The sequence below is a fragment of the Tachypleus tridentatus genome, chromosome 13, assembly GCF_004210375.1.
Source record: "Tachypleus tridentatus isolate NWPU-2018 chromosome 13, ASM421037v1, whole genome shotgun sequence".
NCBI classification, from domain to species: domain Eukaryota; kingdom Metazoa; phylum Arthropoda; class Merostomata; order Xiphosura; family Limulidae; genus Tachypleus; species Tachypleus tridentatus.
Window position 1 is genome coordinate 250,289,941 of NC_134837.1, and position 25,438 is coordinate 250,315,378.

Below are 25,438 nucleotides of genomic sequence, written 5' to 3' on the forward strand. Positions count from 1 at the left end.
TATGAGCAATAATTTCCAAAAAGAGTTTTGCATAATTCTATGGTTCGTTATCACCTAAGGTAACTGCGTCACTCATTACTAACGAACAGAAAATATTCTAGTTACGAACTAACAGCTGGAATAATGAAAATCATAATGCCGAGGAAGGTGGACTGGGTTTTGATCTACCTAAACACTTTAACATCTTTACCTAAACACAGTCTTAACAAGCGCTTAGTTTAACGTTAAAAGTTTTAAGAAAAGTACACTGAACTGTATTTATACGTATTTCGAAGACGTGAACATTTATATCTGACAAAGTTTGAATCAGAAACCCTGGCTCTCTGTTCCTTTTCACTTCATTCCTTAATAAAAAAAATTGAATTTGACAAGACTGGTTAGGGATCGTTAGCAACATAACTGTGGTTAAAAACTCTGCTCTCTGAATAGCCAGTGAATGCTTTTAATTCTGAAAATAAATATATATTGATCTTCTAATCGATAAATCAATCCATAATGCTGTCATAACCTCAGGATTACACAGTAACAACAACTATTCAAAATACGAAATGGTCTTTGGTCTAAATATTTATCTCTGTTGAGTCACGGTAGCCTAACGTTATAATTCCAGTATAATGGTCACTTTGTAGTTGCGTGCATGCACTGGTGACAGTAGCAAAAGTCCAATGAATGGTCAAAAGTAGAAAATATCAAAAAACAAAATGTCTTAATTGTCCGAAGAGCTACGAATGTTAGATATGTAAAGAAAGTGAAACAAAATTTTACTTTATTAAATATAATCATACACCAAACACAGCAGTGAACTATAGTGTGAAACTTAGCAACGCACCAAACACAGCAATGAACTGTACAAAATTAAATATAATCGTACACCTAAGAAAACAATGAACTTTACAGCGATACACATGGAAGTACACGATACACAGCAGCAAACCTGACGACGTTAAATATAACAATACACCAAACACAGCAGATACCTCTTCAGTGTTAACGTAACCATATAACAAGCATTGTTTTAGAATATCGCACAAAGCTAAAAGTAAACTGATACACGACATATGATATCATTAATACCAACAATAGTATTAGAGAGAAAGCAGCTAGTCAACACTACCCACCAACATATTTTAAGTTACTGTGATCTGATGGAATCTGGGATTTAATCATTACTCTGATAGAACAACCATTAATGTTACTTTGATTTCCATCCAACAGAATTTGGGTTATTAAACAGAAAATCTCCCTTTTTTTTCTTCTTGGCGAATCGTTGTTTCACTTACTCATGTTTGTTTGTGTACTCACTGTCCTTTCAAAACCAAATTGTTGGCAGCATGTTTCAGATTTTATAATTTTATTAAGTTTCCGCAGAAGTTGTCAATAAACTGTATTGTTGAAAGTGTTTGAAATTATCCAATCACATCTTGTTGAAAATACAGAATTGAAGAAGAAGAATATGACGAGATTACAATGAATATAATCTAATGTAGTGAAATAGTGGAGAAGTGAATAGGACAAGGCAAGTACTATACACTAGAATTTTATGATTTCTTTATCAACGGTAACAATCATAACAAGATTTGCACTGGCCACAAAATAGGGAAAAAAATCATACACCAGTAAACACGCCATCTTGACCTTAAATTTAATCCTATAAATAAAGAATGGTTTTAGTGAAAGGTTTTTTTTCGCCTTAGCAAATATCATAATGTTTTAAGTTAACTCAGGGAACACATGTTAAAGCAAAAGTTATAAAAATCGTTACTATTTGCAAAGAAAACTTTATCATAAATCAAAACATTGTAGATAGTTTAAACCAGGTAAGAGTCATCAAAACAATTCGAATTCTAGATGGTTTGCTTGTAGTCAAGTTTAACTGTAATGGAAAAAACATTAATGAACAAAAATTCGAGAAGAAAACGTTGGTATAAGGTCAAGATCTTAATGCTCATGATCAGTTAGAACGTAACAATGTTCACGTGGTCAGGATGCTTGACTCGCCATCTGAAGGTCGTGGGATTGAATCTTCATTTTACCAAAATTGCTCACTCTTTCTGCTGTAGAGTGTTATAGTGTGACAGTCAATCCCATTATTCGTTGGTAAAAGAGTAGCCCACGAATTGACGGTGGGTGGTCACGAGTAGCTGCCTTCTCTCTACATTAGGGATGGGTAGTGTAGATAGCCTTTGTGTAGCTTTGTGAGAAATTCAAAAAACAAATACAACACTCATTAAAGGTCAAAGAATGTAACGCGAATGAAAAGATTAAAGTTCAAAACATAAGTAAATAGATGATCACACGCGTGTTTGTTTTTACATATGATCTATTTCTTAATATTAATATACCACTTAAGTTAGTACTATTTAATTAAAACCAACCATGCTTCCCCTAATTTTGCACAAAAGGTTAAAAGCTTAATAGAAAAGTGGCATGCTATTCTGCTCTTTAATTAATTAGATACCAAGCATTGGATGTAAGTCATTAAAACTCTTAATATAAGATAGCACATCAACTGTAAAAAATGTAGTCAATTCCCTTCAGTTATTTATTTATTATAAACTTAATCTTAGTGAACTGATGGTGATCGATTATCAATCATGTACGTTCTCCAGTAGAAGTGTAAAATACTTCCTACTATTGTCGTTTGCTTGTTTATTGAGCCCCTGCTCAAAAATATTTATTGTATATCTTAATACAAATGATTTAGAATAAAAAAAAGTCACGTTTTGTAATTATTTTCCTTTTCTAAAGTTTTTTTTTTCTCGCGTAATTTAAAGTTGCCTTCCGTCTTCAATTGATTCTGGCAAGAAGTCAATTTATTGTTTCGAGCTGCACAGACAATTAACGCGTAATTAGTGCTTTCAACTAAAGTTGTAAATACATTGTTAACATAAGGGTCATTTTCCAATTAGTAGATTAAGTACCTGTACAAATCTAAAGTACTAGAAAGCTGGTACTAATGAATTTATAAATCATCACCGAATAGCATATCCCTGATGTGTTTTCCAAATACTTCTTTCACAGAAACGTTAAAATTACATTTGAAAATTTTGTGAGCGGATGTGAAACTTTTAATGAAATGATTACATTCGTGTTAAATGGAAGACTGGGAATATATAGAAGGAATAAAATCTAAAACCTATAGCACGATTTTTCTAACAGACGTGTTAGAAAAATCCCCTGGTGACAAAGATTGTAAAGAGTATATTAGGAAAAGCGAAACAATACTTTCTTCAATAAGTGGTAACAGCAGCTGGTTTAATAAAAGACCAGAAGAAGCAAGCGAGATTTAAAGCCAATGTCGTAGACTTGGTGTTATTAAAATTGAAAGCTTCAGATATTTTGTTCTTTGTTTGTTGTAGAATTTTCGCGGAAAGATATACAAAACAATAAACGTATGTACTAAACTCGAATAAGTAATTTTGATTAATTAGAATTAATGAACTCTTATATTTATTGCGCACTACTCGCTTCACAAAGCTAAAAGTTAGATTGTTTATCATTAAACGCAAAACTTTATAATATGCTATCAGTGCTGTGCTCACCAGGGGTATCAAAACCCAATTTCTGGCGTTATGAACTTCCTGAATTACCACTGTGCCACCAAATCAAAATATTGTTAGACGTCTTAGTTACGTCGATAACTATAGAGATGATAAAATGTAAATAGCTAATACTATCCCATATTTTCTTGTTCAAACAAACCTTGTACGAATATCGCTATAGAAATTTGAAGATATCGTTTAAACCCACCACAGAGATTCAGATAATACCGCTAAATGTTAGGTAAAGTTGTGATGCACTTAGCGTAATTATGAATAACATTTCCCTGATAATAAAGCTGTTTCGCACAGAAACTATAAGTAAAAATTATTCTTTTAGCTCAGGTAATCGAGAAATAGAATTTTGATTTCATGTTTAAAGTTGTAGTCGACCATTTTAAAGCCATTTTGTGTTTGACGTAATACTTTTAAAAACTCAGTCTATCATTATATCAGTAAATATAAAAATGTATTTTAATTATCAAGAACATTTTTCCCCATTCTATTATTCTATCAATCTAAAGAAATTAAAGCCGACCATTGGAGAATCTTATTGTGTATCCATCTAATCCTAATTTCAAATATATTCTGTGAGCTATAATATTTAAGTTTTTGTGAAATAAGAATACCTGAGAACTGTGGCGAAGCTTCTGATTGGTTACAAATAAGTGAAACAGATTACGAGTCGTGATGTGCATATGTAACCCTGACAAGTGTATGTAACCCTGATGTATATACATTGTTTTTACCGATATCAGTTCTCAGGCTATCAAAAGTTTCATTCGTAATTTTACTGACCTAGACAATTTTAAACAATAAAAAATTCTCAATATTTTAACGTATAATAAATTTCAATAGTAAACATGTACTACGGTAAACGCCAACTTATTCTCTTACGTTATATTTTTTTACCATTCCGATAAATTTGTAATATACAAATCATGACGAGCTATAAAAGTATAGTAATGCTTTACATAAAAAATCCTTTGTTTTTGGTCAGTTTAGAAATATTTGTAACAATATACTTTCATATATATATATATGTATATACATTTTTATACTGTGAGACATCAATATGTATTTATATATTATATGTTGTACATCACTATCGAAATACACACATATATATATAGAATGATTTAAAACGTGTCATAAACTACACAGCAAATAGGGGCAGTGACTTCGAAAAGCCAATTTAATCTTCTTAAACTTAAAGAGGGCAGAAGGAAAGAAGAAAAATACGTTTTGAAGGCTCTAATTCTGTTTACTGCAAAAAAACTTCATATAGCTGAACTACGAAGATCAAATAAGTCGAAAATGTTGTCAGAGGCACATTATAAAATGATGCTGTTTAATAAACATCTTCCTTCAATAAATTACGATATTTTATAAAAAAAAAAGCGAGCTGTAAGAACCTTGAGTTTGTGTAATCTGTTAGCTTTACACTTCTTGAAAAATGTATTTATGAAGCCTGTGGTGGCACAGATAGACGAGTTCTCACAATTTTAATGTTTTCATGAGTAAAAATATGTATTATATAAAATTAAAATATATAACACATTGTGTTATATGAAATTAATATATATAACAAATGATATTGTATAAAATTCAAATCAAACCAGATTGGCCGAACTTCTTCAGATATTATTGGGTTTATGGCCGAAAATATTATAAACAGCGAGAGTACCGAACTAACGAAATAATACATTTTAATCAATATAAGTAATAAAATTTAAAATTATGTTTAATTATCTATGCTCGGTATTTCTATTTAGTCTTAAGCTATGTAGATAGGTTACTTTGATCAGACTGAATGAAAAAATAGTTTGTAATTAATGGATTTGCATCGATACATCAGTAATATTTTTATCAATATTCAGATAACATTTTTGCTACTCAGCTGATGTTAGAACTCTAAAGATAAGTCAATAAAGACACTTCTAATGGTGACAAGTAAGTTTCTGTCAATCGTTAAACTTGTGGAGTTATTCTCAGAGCTTCCTCATAACTTCTTTTCGTGTGTGTCTCGTAACAAATACTAAAGGTTTAATACAAACCTTTAACACTTACTGTAAGTAGAACATTTGAAATACAAGTATGCGTAGAATACCGATCAAAAGTTGGATCCATGATGCTGAAAAGAAACGTCGAAAAAGAATAATGTTTTTCTGGATCACTTGTTATGATTTCACTCAATATCACAATGCCAGGCATAAGAAAGTAATTTCGAAACATAATAAATTGGATAATCAATATTCAGTACGTCCTCTTCTAGCCGCAACTAACATGACTTTATCGTCCAATGATGGATGTTATAAGTTTTTTTTTTAAAGCATATCGACCGATATTACCTTTCATGTTTAATATTCTATCTCCTAGAATGACTGGATATGACTTACTTTCTCTTGTGGTAATTTATCACAACAAACACAACTCTTGATAAAAGAAAATAAACAGCATTGCTGAACTCAGTATAATTTTAGCTAATACAATACAAATTATATGTGTAGACTGTTTGTTTGTTCGTTTTTGAATTTTGCGCAAAGCTACAAGAGGACTATCTGCGCTAGCTGTCTCTAACTTAGCTGTGTAAGACTAGAGAGAAGAGAGTTAGTCATCACAAGCCACCGTCAACACTTGGGCTATCCTTTTGCCAACGAAGAGTGGGTTAATCATCACTTTATAACTCCCCCACGGCTGAAAAGACAAGCATGTTTGGTACGACGGGGATTCGAACCTGCTACCCTCAGATTACGAGTCAAGCTCTTTAACCACCTGGCCAAGGTGGGCCTAGGTACTTAATACAACCATCATGTGCTGTCTTCCTTAGAAATGTCTGTTGTCACAATCCTCCAATTTTATCTATTCAATGATTTCCTCGTCACTCATTATTTGTTATCCCCTCTGCTTTTAATCTTCCCCTATATCTTTACTCTTTTATTTTACCCTTTAGTCAGATTCGCTGGATGTTGTCTCGTCTCATCATCTGCCCAAAATATGCTGCTTACCTCTTCTTGGTGGTTGGCAAAACATGTCTTTTAGCATTCACCATACCGAGAATTCCTCATTGGTAACTTGTCTGTCCTGAATATTTTCATAATATTTCTATATACCTACATGTCAAATACTTCCAGTTGATTAGTCAGTGCTTGTGTAAAGGTACATGTTTCCCAACCATATAATATAGTTGGCCATATATAGCACTTTACGCCTATTTCCCTTGTTTCTACAGTTTTATGTTCTTTGACGTCAAAGTTGTTCTTACATTGTTAAATGCACCTCAGTTGTCTTCACCATTTTAGCTTCATGTCTGGATCACCTGTTAGGGTCTGGCCAAATTATGTGAATTTTTCCTACTTGTTGTGTGTCTCTTTATTCTATTCTTACCTGAGTTTCTCGCTTGTTATCATGTCTACTTGGCAACATATTATTTGTCTTTTTAGCATTCACTTTCATTCCATACCAATTTTCTCTATTAGTATTCAAACTCTTGATCTGTTTCAGTCATTAATACAACGTCATCAGCATATCTCAAACTGTTTATCACCATTCCAACGATTTTAATACATTCATTACTCTCAACATCTTGAAAGACGCGTGACGTTGATACAACATAACGAAATCTTTGCAGTAGAAAATATTTACTCAGTTTTGTGAAAATGTTAATTTTCTCTCTGTACACAACAGAGGATTTCGTTCAAACAGTTTTTCTCTCCTGTTACTGTCAACACTTGTTTTCATATATTTCCAGTGAAACGCACCATTTAAAAAACGATAATTCTGTTCACACGTTCATTGACATCAACAAATACTACAGAAAAAACTTGCTTACTTGTCATTATTTCTTCATTTCACAGCCCCCCCCCCTCGTCCGTGGCTTAGCGTTAAACCAATCATCAACATCCGCCACCTAACATGTGGCTATGGTTAACTAGGCTGAATGATGCAATTAAAAACGTTCACAACTTTACGCGCAGGGTGTGTGCACGGCTCGAGCGTGTGTTTTTTTTTTTTCTATTTGCAGCCTATTATTCTAACCAATGGACCACGTTCGACTCTATCTTATTTATAGATATAAACTATTTAACTACTTTTAATAGTGACAAAGTTGGTCAAAAAACACAATTTATTTATTCAACGACGCAACTTGAAGTTCATTAAACTGGTCAGAACTTTGTTTTATTTACTATCAGTATTTATGACAAAAATAGATTCTGTGTTCCCATAACAGATATATAAATTGGTTTTATCGTTTTCGAAGATCAGTTTTCTTCACTGTGACGTTGTTGGATCCAAGGGTGTGACCTATTTGATGAATGTTGGTAATTGTACACAAACTAGCATATATATAAGAGCTTTTGTAACCACATATGGGCCCGGCATGACCAGGTGGTTAGGGCACTTGACTCGTAATCCGAGGGTCCCGGCTTTGAATCCTCCTCCCACCAAACACACTAGCCCTTTCAGCCGTGGGAGGTTATAAAGTGATGGTCAATCCCACTATTTGTTAGTAAAAAAGGAGCCCAAGAGTTGGCGGTGATGACGAGCTGCCTTCCCTCTAATTTTACACTGCTAAATAGCACAGATAGCCCTCGTCTAGCTTTGCATGAAATTCAAAAACAAACAATCTACACATATAATGTAATACGTTATTTCTATTAACTTTGTTTTTTTTTAACTTGGAGTTACGCACAAAGCTATATACACCATGGATGTGTTCTATCCACCACAAGTATCAAACCCCGGTTTCTAAGGTTGGGAGTTCGCTCACATACCGCTATGCTACTAGGGCAATGTACTATGCTAGCATTCATGGTATTAATGTATGCAGTATTTTCTACTTCGTACTAAAGCCCAATGATTATAAAAATAATTTTAACAATATTCCCTAAAAACTAGATTATTATTCGTTTGTTGGAGCACAATAAAAATGGCGTCCAAATACTACCTTTCAGTCTGATAAGAGTACCACAAGAGTTGACGACAAGTGGTATTGGCTAATCGCCTTCCTTGTCGTCTGTCACTTGAAAATTATGAACAGCCAGCGCTGATAGCCTCTATGTATATTTGCGCAAAAGCGAAGAAATACCCAAACAAACAAAGGGATGTGACGCCATATTGAAAATGAAATGGTTACAGGTAACTTTAATAGATTTTTCGTTTGACTACACATTAAAATACAAATGCCAGCTGAATCTATATCATCAACATTAAAACAGAACGATAGACGGATCTTAACACTGCGCATGTCAATAATTATTTTATATAAGATTATTAATGTGTATATCATGTAGGAACTTTGTTAAGAGTAAAAAGTATTTCAAATGCCAATTTAATTTCTAAACACATGCTTAATTTTAAAATTTTTGAGGATTTATCGCTTGTGGTGTTTATATTCTCCCAATCATTGTCCCTGGCGGATTTGCGGTAACTTTCCAGACTTACAATGGTAAAATCTAGGGATCACTTGCAGATAGCACTATTGTTTAGCTTTGCACTAAAAAGAAAACAACAATTCCTAATCGGTCTATTCTATGACTGCTATTTTCCTTCTAGTTATTGCGTTATGTTAAATGACACGAACTGGCGACCGTTAATGTAAACTGCATATGGCCCGGCATGGCCAAGCATGTTCAGGCGTTCGACTCGTAATCCGAGGGTCGCGGGTTCGAATCCCGGTCACACCAAAACATGCTCGCCTTTTCAGCCGTGGAGGCGTTATAATGTGACGGTCACTCCCACTTAAAGAGTAGAAGAGTAGCCCAAGAGTTGGCGGTGGGTGGTGATGACTAGCTGTCTTCCCTCTAGTCTTACACTGCTAAATTAGGAACGGCTAACGCAGATAGCCCTCGAGTAGCTTTGCGCGAAATTCAAAAACAAACAAACAAACAAGCTGCATATGTTGTTAAATATTTAATTGTATAACAAATTTCGTTCGAGACAATATTTCCTTGGGGTTATTAGAGGACTACACTTTTCGGTAAGAATACGGTAACGAATTCCCACGTGATTGTAATAATATCATATTTTTCAATATTCCTGCTGAGTGTATGATTCATAAATTTTAATTAAATCAGCTTAATATTGTAGTATTTATGCCTCGCGTGTATAATACGCCTTTAATGTTTAATGATCTGTAATAAGTTTCAGCGCTCGGTTCCGATAAAGATATTATAGAAAGGATTACGTGTTTAGCCTATTTCCTGTGTACTTACGCTGAAGGTGCTTCTACTCTCAAGGTAATCTGTCTCCCAAGAGAAGGGTGTGAGGAAGGAGCAAAACAAATATATTTATCGGTGAAAACTTGTCGCACGCAGTTCATTAATAAAATATTATATATAGCCTTGCACAAACAGCTATTCCAATAAGCATACCTTCAGACGAACACAAAAGTAAACATTTTTGACGATTCGAAATGATGCCTGTCTGACAACTCAAATTTATGTATCTATATATAAGTAACCAGATAATGTTAATATTTTGTATAATATTCACAAGAATATAAATAAAATACGGTTCACATCATTAAATAACAAAATTATAATAACACATTTGGGTAACATGAGAGGTTTAGTTTGAAAGGCCAAATAGAAATAGGAATTTGATATATATAAATGATGATAAATTTGTGATAACCAACTTAAGTGCAAGTTTCTGTTTAGCTTCAAAGTAACCAAGTAGAGTTTTTTTAAAACAATCGTACAAATAAAACTAATACGTTTCTCTTTTACTTGTGCCTTACAGAAAAAAAGAATTGTTTCTAAACTAACTGTCACGTACACGTACATACAAAATATCTTTGTATAACAATTTCTTCATCTGTGTATGTAAACATACATGGAGCACGTGACGTGTCAGTTAATTAGTTGAACCTAGTAAACGCAAAAGTATAGTTGAATAATACTTAGTATGTAAAACAATGGATATGTAAGGGCACGTATTTTTCTGACCATTAAAGAGGTGTGATAATAGCTATTCTAAAAATTTGAAATCAACTCATCGGAGAATAAGATTAAGGTTAGTGGCTACCAACCGCTAGTAACTAATAGAGCGAAGAACGTAACAACATCTTTTGCATGATAATTGAACTAGTCACAAAACTGGGAGCACTGAATGACTTTAAGAGTGTGATGACATTTGATAAATAATATTTCATCGTATTTTTGTTTTCAGAGCAAAACACTAGGAACACTACGAGAGTCACATTAGCCTGCTTGTGTTGTTCTAATAATGGACACTATTGTAGAACATTTCTTTGTGAGGTGCTGAGACGTTTAATTATAACTAACATGCAGATAGTTGCCGTCGATGTCTGCACTACAATACAGCATTTCTATTACAACCAACAACGTCACTCGATAGCAATATTACATCGCTCTATCACGTATGATTTGTCAAGTAAGCATCAGTAAGCTTTATAGCATGATATACATATCAAGCTATATCTGTTAAAATGCTTTACCAGTTACTAATGTTAAAGCATTTAGTTATATAATTAATATGACGTTTCAAGTCAACTGGAAACGTATCAAGGTATCTGATCAAATGATATAGCAGCTATTAATTGTAATAAAGCTTTATGTAGGACGTCTCCAACTGACCCACGAACTAGAACACTGACATTAGGTCCTCCTTCAGCGATAAACTTATATGTTCGGACGTAACTTAATAAACTCGTGATATATTTATATTGAATATAGGGTTTGTACGTCTGTTTTGGGAAAACTCCGATTATCTCGGTATTTGTTCGTTACTTAGCCCGATACTGGCAGAAATAACACTGTAGTAACAATACATATACCAATTTACCATTAAGGGATATCAACGATCATAGAACTATTATAAAAATGTTTCCATTTTTTACCAGTTTACCTTTTATTCTTTAATATTATTTCACATTGTATTATTTGTAAAAAAAAAAACCTATCCAAGCTGTAAGATGGACTTTTCTGATATCTGTACGTGTCTAAATGATTCTAGAAGTTAGACTATGAATATAACTTTGTGTCATAGTTAAACGACAAACATGAGAGTTCTATATCAAAAAAAAAGGTTGTAATTTCCTATTAAACCATCAAGTATTGTGAATATACATTTAGATTTCTGTAAGATTGCATAAAGTGTAAGAATAGATACATTTATCTTGATTCAAAAATCGTTGCCAGAGTTAATGTATAGTGAACATACAGCTTGTTTCAGTTGCAAAGTTTGCTCTGTAATGATTAACAGTGAAACTTTCTACGTTTAATATTCTACAAGTTTTTATTTATAAATATATTGAAGATAATATATCTGTTTTAAGCTGTATAAGAGGGTATATGACGGTCAGCACAACAAGGGACAGTCAGTTTAGTTTTAAATATTTTGTTTAATTTCTAAAATAAACTTTTATTATCTGCCCTTATCTTTCACTTATGGTAACCGACTTGAACAAGTATGTATGATGGGTATTATTACATTGAGGTATACGTCAATATTTTATAAAGTAAGGGGTTTTCTTAAATAACACATTTCAGTTAGCTTGTTAAACATGTGATTTTATATACATATAATTACCATTTTACATCGAGTTTTGATGAAATATGAGTTTCCTACATCAAATAGAGGTTTGTTAGAAACTAGTGTTAACTGAGTGTAATTTAATCGTAAAAGACTAAGATTTACATTTATTTTAAAAATAAGAAATATTCATACATATTTATACATAGTATCCTAGTGTATTTATAAATATTCATACATGATATCCTAGTGTATTTATGAATATTCATACATAGTATCCTAGTGTATTTATAAATATTCATACATAGTATCCTAGTGTATTTATAAATATTCATACATAGTATCCTAGTGTATTTATAAATATTCATACATAGTATTCTAGTGTATTTTGAAGTTTTTAAACAGCTGTTTCAGTATGTGTCTCTAAGATTTTACTTACATATACTACAATGGCGATTTTGATATACGTAATAAAGTATAAACCATATTTGATATGACGAGGATTCGAACCTGCGACCATCAAAATTACGAGACTAGCACCTTAACTACTTGGCCATGCTGAGTTTCCAAAATAATGACAGCTTGTTCTTTATAGCCATTGATGATGTATTGAAACAATGATGTTACCATCATTTTCTCTAAACATAAGTGATCATATGATCACCTTTGACACGAGTTCAAGATCGTATGGACCTCAGAGTTAGTTTCAATATTTCGTCGACTTTTCATAGAAAACCTATGAGTTAGTTTGAGTCATTCATTTAGTATTTAATTAATTAATTATTAAGTAAATTTAATCATATGATTCATGTATTTTTAATCATTACAAACACAGTTGAGAAGTGTGTAACATATGCATGTGAAATTATTTTTCGAAAGAGTAATGCCAGTATGGCGATTGGTGTTCTCTAAGATACTTTAGACTAGTGGTATGTTCTTTATGTAATTCTTATGATAATAAGTGTAAGTGTAATAAATTCTGATGGAAATGTTTACGTAAACCTTTGATTAACAAATGATGTAAGGTTAACAGGCCTATAGTTACTGGGACAACTTCTGTTACTCCCCTTGATGATCGGAGTGACATTAACTGATTTCTAATCTGTTGGTACTTATCCACTGTTCAAGGATCTGCAAAAGTTGTGTCAAGTGGTTCACATATCCAGTCCTTGATCTTCTTTAAAACCCTTGGAGAAATATCATCTGGTCCAGGAGCCTTATCATTCTCTAAACTTCCCAATTCTATTTTAAGAAGCTCAGAATTTATGCGATTGTTTTGTTCAACTTTGTTTTCATCTATCAATTGTTCAAGATGAGGAATACTGCTTAAATCTTTGTTAATAAAAACTGAATATAAAGGATAATTTAATAACCTAACTATTTCATACCTTTCAGATGCAAGCTCTCTCTTGTCAATCTTTAAGGATCCTGTTCCCATAGTAACATTTTGTTTACTTTTGATGTACTTAAAAACACCTTACTGTTAATTTTTACGTTTTCATCCATCATTTTGAATGTCTTAATTTCTTGTTTGACCAACTCTCTTAATATTTTATAAATCTTCTATAATACCAATCAGCTTAAATTTCTTAAACGTGTGATGCTTTTCTTTAATTTTATATCTTGTACCCTCTGTTTATTTTTACCTGCAACTACCCTTTTTTTCTGTAAGAAATATATATATATGTATTTTTCATTTTGAAAATGTATCATTAAATATTTTCCAAATTTGCCCAGTGTCTCCAAGTAACTCAGCTGCCCAATTCACAACAGATGATTCTTGTTGCATCCTTTCAGAATGTGCTTTTTTTCATATTTGGAATCAAAATATCATATTTCTTAATTTCCATATGCTATCTACATCAAACTTTATACAGGAATAATCTCTTGTACCTTGAGGTTTCCCAATTTCCATCCCCTCAGTCATTTGTATTTAGAAGTTAATAACAAATCTAAAATAGGACTATTTCTAGTAGGTTCCTCAACCAATTGGTAAAGAAATCCATCTTGAACAGTTTTCAAGAACATTTCTAATTCATGGTTTGACTCTAGCATCTCCCAATTAATATGTATGAAAGTAAAGTCACCCCTAATTGTGACTTCATTAACAGCTGAAATCTTAATATCACTATAAAGTTTCTCCCTAATTTCATCAGTTTCATCTGATGGTCTGTAATACTTCCCTACTAAGTCCTTAATATCCACTAATAGAAACCCAAATCCATTCAATCTCCTTGTTATTATCCTTAATATTCTCAAATTCAACATGACGCCACTCACACTTCACACGTAGAGTCACTCCTCCCCCTTTACTTACTAATCTGTCCTTATTAAATAACCTATAACCATGTATTTCAAAGAAATTTCTGTCATCAAAATAATCTACACATAACCATGTTTCAATTATTCCCTTTATATCAAAGTCTGCTATTCCTAACAGTACCCTAAAGTAATATGTTTTATTTCTTATATTTCTAGCAGTACAACAGTAGAATTAGGGTTTATCCTTGTAACTACACTTATACTGTTTTCCTGCACTAAATATTCCTCTATATCTCAGTTTTGTTTCATTTAGTTTATCTTTGCCTTCACTACTATATAGTCCTAACTTAGAACTTCTCTTAATAACCCTTGCAAATATGTCAGATCCTTTCCAATTTTAGTATAAACCATCCATTTCAAAAAGTTTTTCCAAATAGCTAACATTCTCATCCTTACATGTTGGATTCAGCCTAGTATTTAGTCCAAAAGACTCACTCAAAATTTTTATCTCCACAATTAAGTCTTAATAGTATCCCTGACATAATTAATTTATATCCCTTATATCCCTAACTTGGCGTGTTACATTCAAACGACAAAAATGGTGTCATGGACGTAACACCGTATTTGGCTTGTAAACATACTGGATGTATAAAATGTAAAGATATGTATTATTTTTTATCATAAGAAACTTGAAATATAATTTCTGGGTTGTTTGTTAGTTTTGTATAAATGATCGAAATACTTGTTGTTTTTGGCGCGTTCTCTGTCTATATTTATCATATATTTGTTTTATTTACACCAAGTAAGTATTCCTTAATGTGTGACACTTTAAAAGTCTAAATTTATATATTTAATGACAGTTTTAAACTATAAGTAAAGTGTATATGTGATTTACTTGTTAAATGTTTTGTATAATTTATAAAATAAAGAAAATTTTGAATATTTGTGTAAAGTGAATGTTAATTAGAGTTTATTATAATAAAATTTGTATGGTAACCAACATTTTATGTTACAAACACTAGAATTGTTATCAAAACTTTAATCACTTGGTCTTTGGACTAACCATGTACCATTACGAAATATATTTGTTCATTCTAAACATGATTTTCTTCGTAAGCCCTAAACTCATTCAAACATGTTACGTTAAATAATAGTGTTTACATTGTTCATATGAGGAAGTCAACCCTTTTAAAATTCAGATTACTTAAGTAACGTGTATAAATATGTCATGACAAACAAGTGAAAGCTTTAATTATTGCGTAATAAACGTTTTATTTACGATGTAAAAAGTTGTATAAAGTAAAAGTAAAAGTTTTAATTATTGCATGATACCGATTTAAATTTACAGACATGTATTATGGGCCAAGTAAAATTTATGTTGTTATCATGTTACAATAAATAACACTTCATGCCATTGAAAATACTTGATTGATTAAGTTTTAATTATTGTATCATGTCACAATAAATAATATTTCATACTATTGAAAATACTTGATTTATTAAGTTTTAATTATTGTATCACGTTACAATAAAATATTTCATGTCATTGAAAATGATTGATCAAGTTTTAATTATTGTATCACGTTAAAATAAATAATATTTAATGTCATTGAAAATACTTGATTGATTAAGTTTTAATTATTGTATCACGTTACAATAAATATATTTCATGTCATTGAAAATACTTAATTGATTAAGTTTTAATATTGTATCAAGTTACAATAAATAATATTTCATGTCATTAAAAATACTTAATTGATTAAGTTTTAATTATTGAATAATCCGTTTTAGGACGATTTAACTATAATTGTATTAATTAATTAGCAACTTAGTACTGAAAAACCTTAATTTTTATATAATTATTATATTGTCCTTTTTATGATTAATGAATTATTTATAAATGAACTAATGAGTTTGTGTTAAGTGTCCTTTTTTATGACGATTTAATTATAAATCTTTTACTTAATTAGTGTTAAGCATTCTTTTCATGAGGAAGTAATTAACTAATGAATTAGCATTCACTGTCCTTTTTTATGACGATTTAATTAATTACTTAAATTCTTGTTGAAACATGTATTGTATGAGTCATGGTCAAGGCAGTCTAGAAATACCTTCTCTGCTTTGTGGTACTATTATCTAATCATCCATTATAGCCGCCTGTCTGGTATCGAACTATAACTTCAGTTCTCCATAAGTTTAGGGCCCGGCGTAGCCAGGTGGTTAAGGCACTCGACTCGTAATCTGAGGGTCACGAGTTCGAATACCCGTCGCACCAAACATGCTTGCCCTTTCATCCATGGAGGCACTTTAATGTTACGGTCAATTCCACTATTCGTTTGTAAAAGAGTAGCCCAAGAGCTAACGGTAGGTGGTGATGGCTAGCTGCCTTCCCTCTTGTCTTACACTGCAAAATTGGGGACGGCTAGCGCAGATAACCTTCGTGTAACTTTGCGCGAACTTCCAAACAAACAAACCATAAGTTTTGTTGCGCCCTCTGATAACACTTTGTTAGAATATGACGTCATAGCCGCCGGTCACGGCAGCATAACAACGTACCCTGACAACGTGCCATCTGGTGGCAACTCTTGTTATCTTTCATGACATTATCCCCCCTGACCCTTCTTTGAGGCAGCATCCTTTTAGCGGTAAAGTGCCAACCATACTACAAACAGTTCGCAGTATGTTAGCGCTAAAACGTAGTTCACACTTTCGGGAATAGTAGACCAAGAACGTTATGAATGCTGTTGAACGCCTTCCTTCTAGTTTATCAGTTCAAAATTAATGACAACTATATACAGGTAATTGTGTAACGTGGTTAATTATGTCGTACCAATAGTTATATCGATAATTTCAAACGCTATAATACTTCCATTCGCAAATTAAAATATGAAGTGTTCGTGTTGATTTTGCGTTTTTCTAAGGTAGCAATTTACCAGTTGTCGCTAAGTATTTGTAACGAACTTATATTCATTATAATTATAATCCTTATGATAAGCTAGATAACGAATTTCAAATCATATCATCATGTTAATGAAGATTAATTAATGTAAGAACGAATTTGCCTACTCTGTCACGTTCTGAGAGATTTATATGCAAAAACGGCTGTAAAGTGTTTTCTCAGCCCAAACGAGCCGTTTTTGCATATAAATTTCTCAACAAGTGGGTTTCTCGTCATCACTGATTCTGAGAGATTGTTACGAGAACTTCGTTGTTTGTGTATTTATCAAAGTTGTATTAAAAGAAATGCATATTTACAACTAACTTTCATCTTATCAACGTATTAAACTATTATGAAAGGTTGGGTTTCTCTAAATAAAATAGCAAAAAAACAAGACTATTAACAGAAATCAAGCTAAACAAAAAAACTGGAAGAACACTCAAGTTGTAGACATTCTCCCCAGTCCCCAGAATTTTGTAGTAATTTATATATTGTTTTATATTCTAGTAATAGAGTAACTAAATTGTTTTTCGAAAAGATTTATCAACTTAATCTTTCTAAAAAGAGCATTAATTCATATAATAAAAATTTATTTTCGAAATGATCACGCAAAGCACTTACTTTTAATCATTACAAAATATCTATTAAAACTTAATGATTTGTCAAGTTTTGAAAAAGAGAAACTGCAAATTAAAACTTTACATTTGTTGATTAGTTCTAAACATAAACTATTTAATGACTTGCAGATTTCTAAAATCATTCATCAATCCATAAAAGTACTATTTTTCTTTATGCAAACTTAAAGCTTGCCTTTAGTTATAAATACAAAATTACAGTTAGTCTACTATTATACAATTATAAAAGATTTTCAACTACCTACAATCTATATGAAGTTAATAATTTACCTTGTGAATGTTAAAATAGTTTATTTGTTCGTAGTTTTCATAAACGTATTAATATGATAACTTGGAAAATTATAAAAGATAAACAATTTTGTGAAATAGTTAAAAATGATCTAAATTCTGAAACTATAACATATTTTTCTTGTAATTCTTACAAAATGTAACAAGAAAATTTCTAAAATCCATTGAAAACAGTATTGATGAATATAGTTTGAAAGTTAGCTACATTACATCTTATCCACTTGGATGGTTCTTGGAATGGAAGTTTATGCACTTAAAAATAAGATTTAAACTGTTTCATATAAAATTAAAGAAGTGCCTTATAAATTTATTGTTTCTTTATTTAAAAATAAGATTTAAACTGTTTCACATAAAATTAAAGAAGTGCCGTATAAATTTATTGTTTCTTTATTTAAAAATAAGATTTAAACTGTTTCATATAAAATTAAAGAAGTGCCGTATAAATTTATTGTTTCTTTATTTAAAAATAAGATTTAAACTGTTTCATATAAATTAAAGAAATGCCTTATAAATTTATTGTTTCTTTATTTAAAAATAAGATTTAAACTGTTTCATATAAAATTAAAGAAGTGCCTTATAAATTTATTGTTTCTTTATTTAAAAATAAGATTTAAACTGTTTCATATAAAACTAAAGAAGTGCCTTATAAATTTATTTTTCTTTATTTAAAAATAAGATTTAAACTGTTTCACATAAAATTAAAGAAGTGCCGTATAAATTTATTGTTTCTTTATTTAAAAATAAGATTTAAACTGTTTCATATAAAATTAAAGAAGTGCCGTATAAATGTATTGTTTCTTTATTTAAAAATAAGATTTAAACTGTTTCATATAAAATTAAAGAGGTGCCTTATAAATTTATTGTTTCTTTATTTAAAAATAAGATTTAAACTGTTTCATATAAAACTAAAGAAGTGCCTTATAAATTTATTTTTCTTTATTTAAAAATAAGATTTAAACTGTTTCATATAAAAGTAAAGAAGTGACGTATAAATTTATTGTTTCTTTATTTAAAAATAAGATTTAAACTGTTTCATATAAATTAAAGAAGTGCCTTATAAATTTATTGTTTCTTTATTTAAAAATAAGATTTAAACTGTTTCATATAAAATTAAAGAAGTGCCTTATAAATTTATTATCCCTTCATTTAAAAATAAGATTTAAACTGTTTCATATAAATTAAAGAAGTGCCTTATAAATTTATTGTTTCTTTATTTAAAAATAAGATTTAAACTGTTTCGTATAAAATGAAAGAAGTGCCTTATAAATTTATTGTTTCTTTATTTAAAAATAAGATTTAAACTGTTTCATATAAAATTAAAGAAGTGCCTTATAAATTTATTATCCCTTCATTTAAAAATAAGATTTAAACTGTTTCATATAAAATGAAAGAAGTGCCTTATAAATTTATTATCCCTTCATTTAAAAATAAGATCCAAGAATTGCAAGAAAAAATATATTTTCCACTGTCATTTTGGCTTCATTCGTAAAACATTTTTATGCATAAATTTGATAATAGAAATCAATAGTACACAAAAAATTAAACTTATTAACCAATCTAAAGATACAGTAATCAATATATTCATTAAAGTTTATAATAACTTTATAATCAACTTTATAAAAACCAAATTCATTGTAGAATTACCCTTTCTGTATGGTATTCCTAAACTTTATAAATTTCTGATTAAATTTAGAATTATTTCCAGTTCAGTAAGAACAATTATTAAACAATCAGCCATTTTATTCAATAAATTACTTAAAATTGTATTTGATAAAATTACAAGCATAAGTATTAATAATAAGAAATACACGTTTTCCATAATTAAAATGATAAACCCATTTTTAAAATGTCTAGGAATCTGTGAAAAAGTAAAGAATATTGAAGCATTTAAATTTGCCACACTGTACGCCTTATATATATTTTCATTGAAAGATTTAATTATGGTTAATAATTCATTAAAAGAACAGTTGTGTTATCCATTCATAGTTCTGGAGAAAGGAAATTTAGCTGTAAACGCGTAAAAGATATACAAATCTGCTGCATTTATAATAATTATATTTTTTTAATAACCGGGTATTTATAGGAGTATTGTGAGTTACAGAGGAAATTAATTATTGTACATATATTGTAATTTTATATTTTTATTTTTATGACAAAAAGATTATTAAAATTACATAAATCTAGACATATTTTCCTTAACTAATGGATATATAGATGATTTAATTAGTAAACTATCCTGAGATAAGTAATGTTATTATTAACACTGTTCATTCGATATAATTAGATATCGAAAACAATTCAGTGTATAATGTTGAGGCACATTATTTAGATCTATAAATTAAAATAATTGATAATGATATCAATATTTGATTAAAGACAATAGTTCTCATTTTCAATATATGATTCTCTCTCTGTTAATAGTATACTCATATACTCTTCTGTTAAAAATATTATAACTTTACAATTATTCAGATTTTGTAAAATTTGTAAGACATTATGATATTTTATTATTAATGTTGAAATATTGCTGAAAAAATTAATGTTTATTGTGTGTGTTTTTTTTATAGCAAAGACACATCGGGCTATCTGCTGAGACCACCGAGGGAAATCGAACACCTGATTTTAGCCTTGTAAATCTGTAGGCTTACCGCTGTACTAGCGGGTAGCAATATTCATTGCATTTAATAAAGAAACTCTAAATAAACTTATTAAAATATTGTTTTGCAAATATAATAATGTATTAAGTAAATATAAAGTAGCAAATTTTAAGGAATTTTATTGAAAATTTCTAATAAGTATTTTCAGTTGTTAATAAGGTAAATTGGACAACTTGGTACTACTTTTATGTGGGTGAACCTATTATTGCAAATGGAAGTTTATTTATAATCTGAAAATTATTAGTTAGAGCGTACTTAATGGGTGATGGTTGGAAGTTATACTAGTTAGTTTATATAACTGTTTAGAACTTACTATACTAGTATAATTGTCTACTGTGCTACTAAATAGTACTTTTACCACTGTAATGGGGGCTGGAACGCTAACTTCAGGAGGTAAGTTAATCTTACTTACTTATTTATTTCTTGTTTGTTTATTCTTAACTTTGAAGAGCAATCACCTTACCACAACTGTCTAGAGGCAGTGAAGGGTGATATAGACGTGAGGCGTTGTGGGCTTGAGCGCACACATCTTGCTTTTCTAATTTATATATATATTTTTAATATTTTGCTATTATTCAATCGTTATTATTCTATTATATCTATTTATCTTCAAGTAAAACTAGTGAATGGAGTGTAAGACTGATAGACGGTGTATCCCTATCGTAATATGGGTCCTACTTCTTTAGTCGCCTCCAACACCTAAGCTACAGGCTATAATGTGGAATAATAAACGTACCTTGGTTTTGGAGGTGACTGTAAATGTAGGACCCACATGGCGGTAGGGATACACCGTTTATTAGTCTTAACCTCCGTTCTTAAAACAAGCAATTAGAAAATATTATTAGTCAGAGGTTTAGATTTACTGTTTTTAATGCAGTCCTTTCTTTTGATTTTATTTTATTTTACTTGACTTGTGTATTGATTTTCTATAACTAGTTATATATATAAAAAAATAACGAAAGAGTAGTAGTGGATTCCAAGTTGTATTTTATGAATATATATATATATAGAGAGAGAGAGAGAAAGAGAAAGAGATAGAAAGTGCATAACTCCTGTTAAGAGTCTATTAATGTAGAAGGATAATGTAAACAAGTGCCACTGAAATGGATCAAAATAGAAACAGGATCAATATTTTATGATACGTTTTGCCATTTGGATGGAAGGTCAATGCGTTTATACTTGCTCATATCACGTAGCGTTATAGAAGATGCACTTTATCAGAGGCTGTAAGTAACACGAATAATCTTTGTAAGCTTTAAAACAATAAACTAGTTTAAATTTGACAGTGATTTTGCTGTTTGAATGAGCAAACTTGTTAACAGGCAAAGGTATCTGTACTACCACCATGTAAGAATTCTTTTCAACTGTCATTCACAAAGTTAACATAACAACGTTAATGTATCGCTTTTTTTTGTCCTTTCCATCTCTCTGACTGAGTCGGTTGTAAGTCGTCAGTGCTCTGATTAGCACATCGCAGACAGCACATTATGTAGCTTTGCGCTTACAAAAAACAAGAACTTATTTTCGATTGATGGTGTGAAATTAGTTTCTCTATTTCGTTTCTATCTGATTTGTCATACATAATGAACTGTGAAAATTTATTTGTGTTTTTTTTAATAATTAACGTTATAAATAACTGCAGGGTGTTCGGAAAGTCACTGGGCACTTACATATTTATTAACAGACAAAACTACACAGTGACTTTCCGAACACCCTGTATAAACGGATGTGAAATACAAAACTAAATTCAAAGATGAAAATGAACTTAGTTAGTAAAAGTGTTATCTGATTTTGACAAAAACTCTGATTGGCATTGTAAATGTAACTAAAATAATTGGGTAACACAAGTCCAAACAAAAAGAATTGAACGATATATTGAGTCACAAAGAGACATAAAAACAGTTGTAAACATTTACATTTTAGTAGAAATATGCCTACAATCTCTCAACTATAATACAATAAAACATAAGGTTACATTGAACTACTGTGGTGAAATGGGTAAGATTTGATAATTAGCCCTTGTTTTTGTATCTCAGAACGCCTGGTACGGGTATTACTTTCACTAGTAAAGCAGAGAACAACGTTTCGACCTCCTTAAGCCATCTCAGCTGTTCTGAGATATATTTTTATTTCAAATGGATTTCTCGTCATTAAAAAAATGATCCCTTGTTTTTGCCTGCCAGCGGCACAGCAGTATATCTGTGGATAATCGGGTTTCTCTACCCATGCTGAACAGAGCACAAACAGCTCATTATAAAGCGTTGTGGTTAATTAGAAACAAACAAAGCCTTCTTCTCTTGCTAATATACTTCATATAAACATAAAGCTTAACAGGATCAATCGATCGAAGTCTTAAAGTTTCAGGCGAACTTATATTAAGACAATGAGATTGCAATACAGAGAACACTAAAAGGAATTGAGTTATGTGACTCCCAGCTACTAAAATTCGATTTTAATATTAACATTTTGTCATGAAAAAGGTTAAAATATTAAACTGCATGCGACGTAATAGTCCAATAACTTTTATATAGTGTTGTATTTTTTGTTACTATTAATGGATTTGTGATACTCGATATAAAATTATATCGATAGAACTAGGTGTGTGCTATTGATTTTGTTATATGTATTCAAAATTCTCGGATTTGTTCTACTCGGTTTTTCGTAGACAGTTCCGATAGGTATACCATGTATTATTTCGTTTTCAAGGACACTTATGAATCTGTCATATTTTGAGTTACAAGGACAACTTTGATGGGCTTATAATGTTGTGTGTTATTTTAATTGGTTTTATTATGTTTTGTTTTATGAAACATTTTGATGGATGTGCTATGTTTTGTTTTACAGTTCAGTTCTAATGGTTTTATCAGGTTTTGTTTTACTAGAATGTTCAGTTGAGTTTACCGTATTTTGTTTTAGAAGGACATCTCTGATACGTTCGCGGTGTTTTGAGTTATAACTGTAATAGTTTTCAAATAATTTGTTTTACGACAGTATTATGCTGGTTTGGCCATGTTTGTTTTACCATGACATCTCGAATTGGTTTAAGGGCTTGGCATGTTCTATTCTTCAAATACAGCTTTGATGGGCTCACAGTATTTTGTTTTACAAAAATAGTTGTAATGATTGTTTGGTTTGGTGTGTTTTGAATTTCGCGCAAAGCTACACGAGGTCTATCTGTGCTAGCCGTCCCTAATTTAGCAGTGCAAGACTAGAGGGAAGGCAGCTAGTCATCACCACCCACCGCCAACTCTTGGGCTATTCTTTTACAAACGAATAGTGGGATTGACCGTTACTTTATAACGTCCCAAGGTTAAAAGGGCGAGCATGTTTGGTGTGACGGGGATTCGAACACGCGACCCTCGGATTACGAGTCGAGTACCTTAACCACCTTGCCATGCCAAGCCTCAGTTGTAATGAACTCATCGAGTTTTGTGTTACTGGAAAGTTAGAAGGGGTTTGCGGTCGTTTACTCTGAGGGACAGTTTTGGCAGATGAGGTTAATTTTCTGTATTTGCCTGTACACCTATTTTTTCATTTTCTCAAACAATAATTCATAAATTTCATTATTTTCACCAGCTTACAAAATGAAGGTTTTAGTCCTGTAGCCTCTCTGGAAGCATACAAATAAAATAGCAATATCTTCTTCAATGTGTATTACTAGTGGTTTGGACATACGACTCGTAATGTGCGTGTCTCCTGTTCGAATCCTTGTTCCACTGAACATGCTCGTCCTTTCAGGCGTGGGGACGTTATAATGTTACGGTAAATCCCCTATCCGTTGGTAAAGGAGTAGCTCAAGAGTTGGCGGAAGGTGGTAATGATTAGTTGCCATCTCTCTAGTTTTTCACTGCTAAATTAGGAACGGCTGGCAAAGATAGTCATCCTGCAACTTTGTGCGTATTCCAAACACACAAACAAACAGAAACCGCAATCTCTTCTCAAATTATTCACAATAAAAGCTAGAAACTCCACTAGAACATAAAACATCTAAACATTTGCCTCCAGTGATTTTAAATAGATTGAATTTTGATGATTGGTCTACCTCAAGTACAAAGCTATTTAAAGTAAAAATGTGTAATTATGTTTCTTCATAATTGTTCTATGTTTGTTTTAATATATAGGTAAACATTTTTATATTGTAATCACTTATCCTTCTTGCCTATAGCTTATCGACTAAATAAATTAAAACATTACATGATATTGTTAAGTTATTAGTGTTAAAGTCCCGACAAGCTCTTTGAGAACAACAAAAGTAATTTACCCCCTCTTCCAATAACATTGATTCTCAGGCCTCAGCTTGTGACGAGCAAGATCGCTTTAACTTCAGTTAAAAAAAGATATTATTCATTCTCAGTCTGAGACCTGGGATTAGTAAACTACTTTTATTATTATTATAAGAAAATGTTGAAAATTTTAAGAATAGTTGTCAGGATCGAGAATAGGTTCTATGTTTATAAATAAGCTTAAGTTACTGAATATGAAAGTGACAACAATGTTCGTCATATTTTAGAGTTACTCTTGTGCTTAATTTCGCGCAAAGCTACATGAGGGCTATCTGTGCTAGCCGTCCTTAATTCAGCAGTGTTAGACTAGTGGGAAAATAGCTACTCATGACCACCC

The 25,438-nt window shown here is 31.0% G+C and overlaps 1 protein-coding gene across 1 annotated transcript in view; it reads right to left on the reverse strand.

The window, feature by feature from the left end:
- The window catches only part of LOC143238247 (acetylcholine receptor subunit alpha-like), a 66,104-nt gene that overhangs the window by 39,940 nt on the left and 726 nt on the right, over positions 1-25,438 (reverse strand). The gene's annotated exons all lie outside the window — the stretch shown is intronic.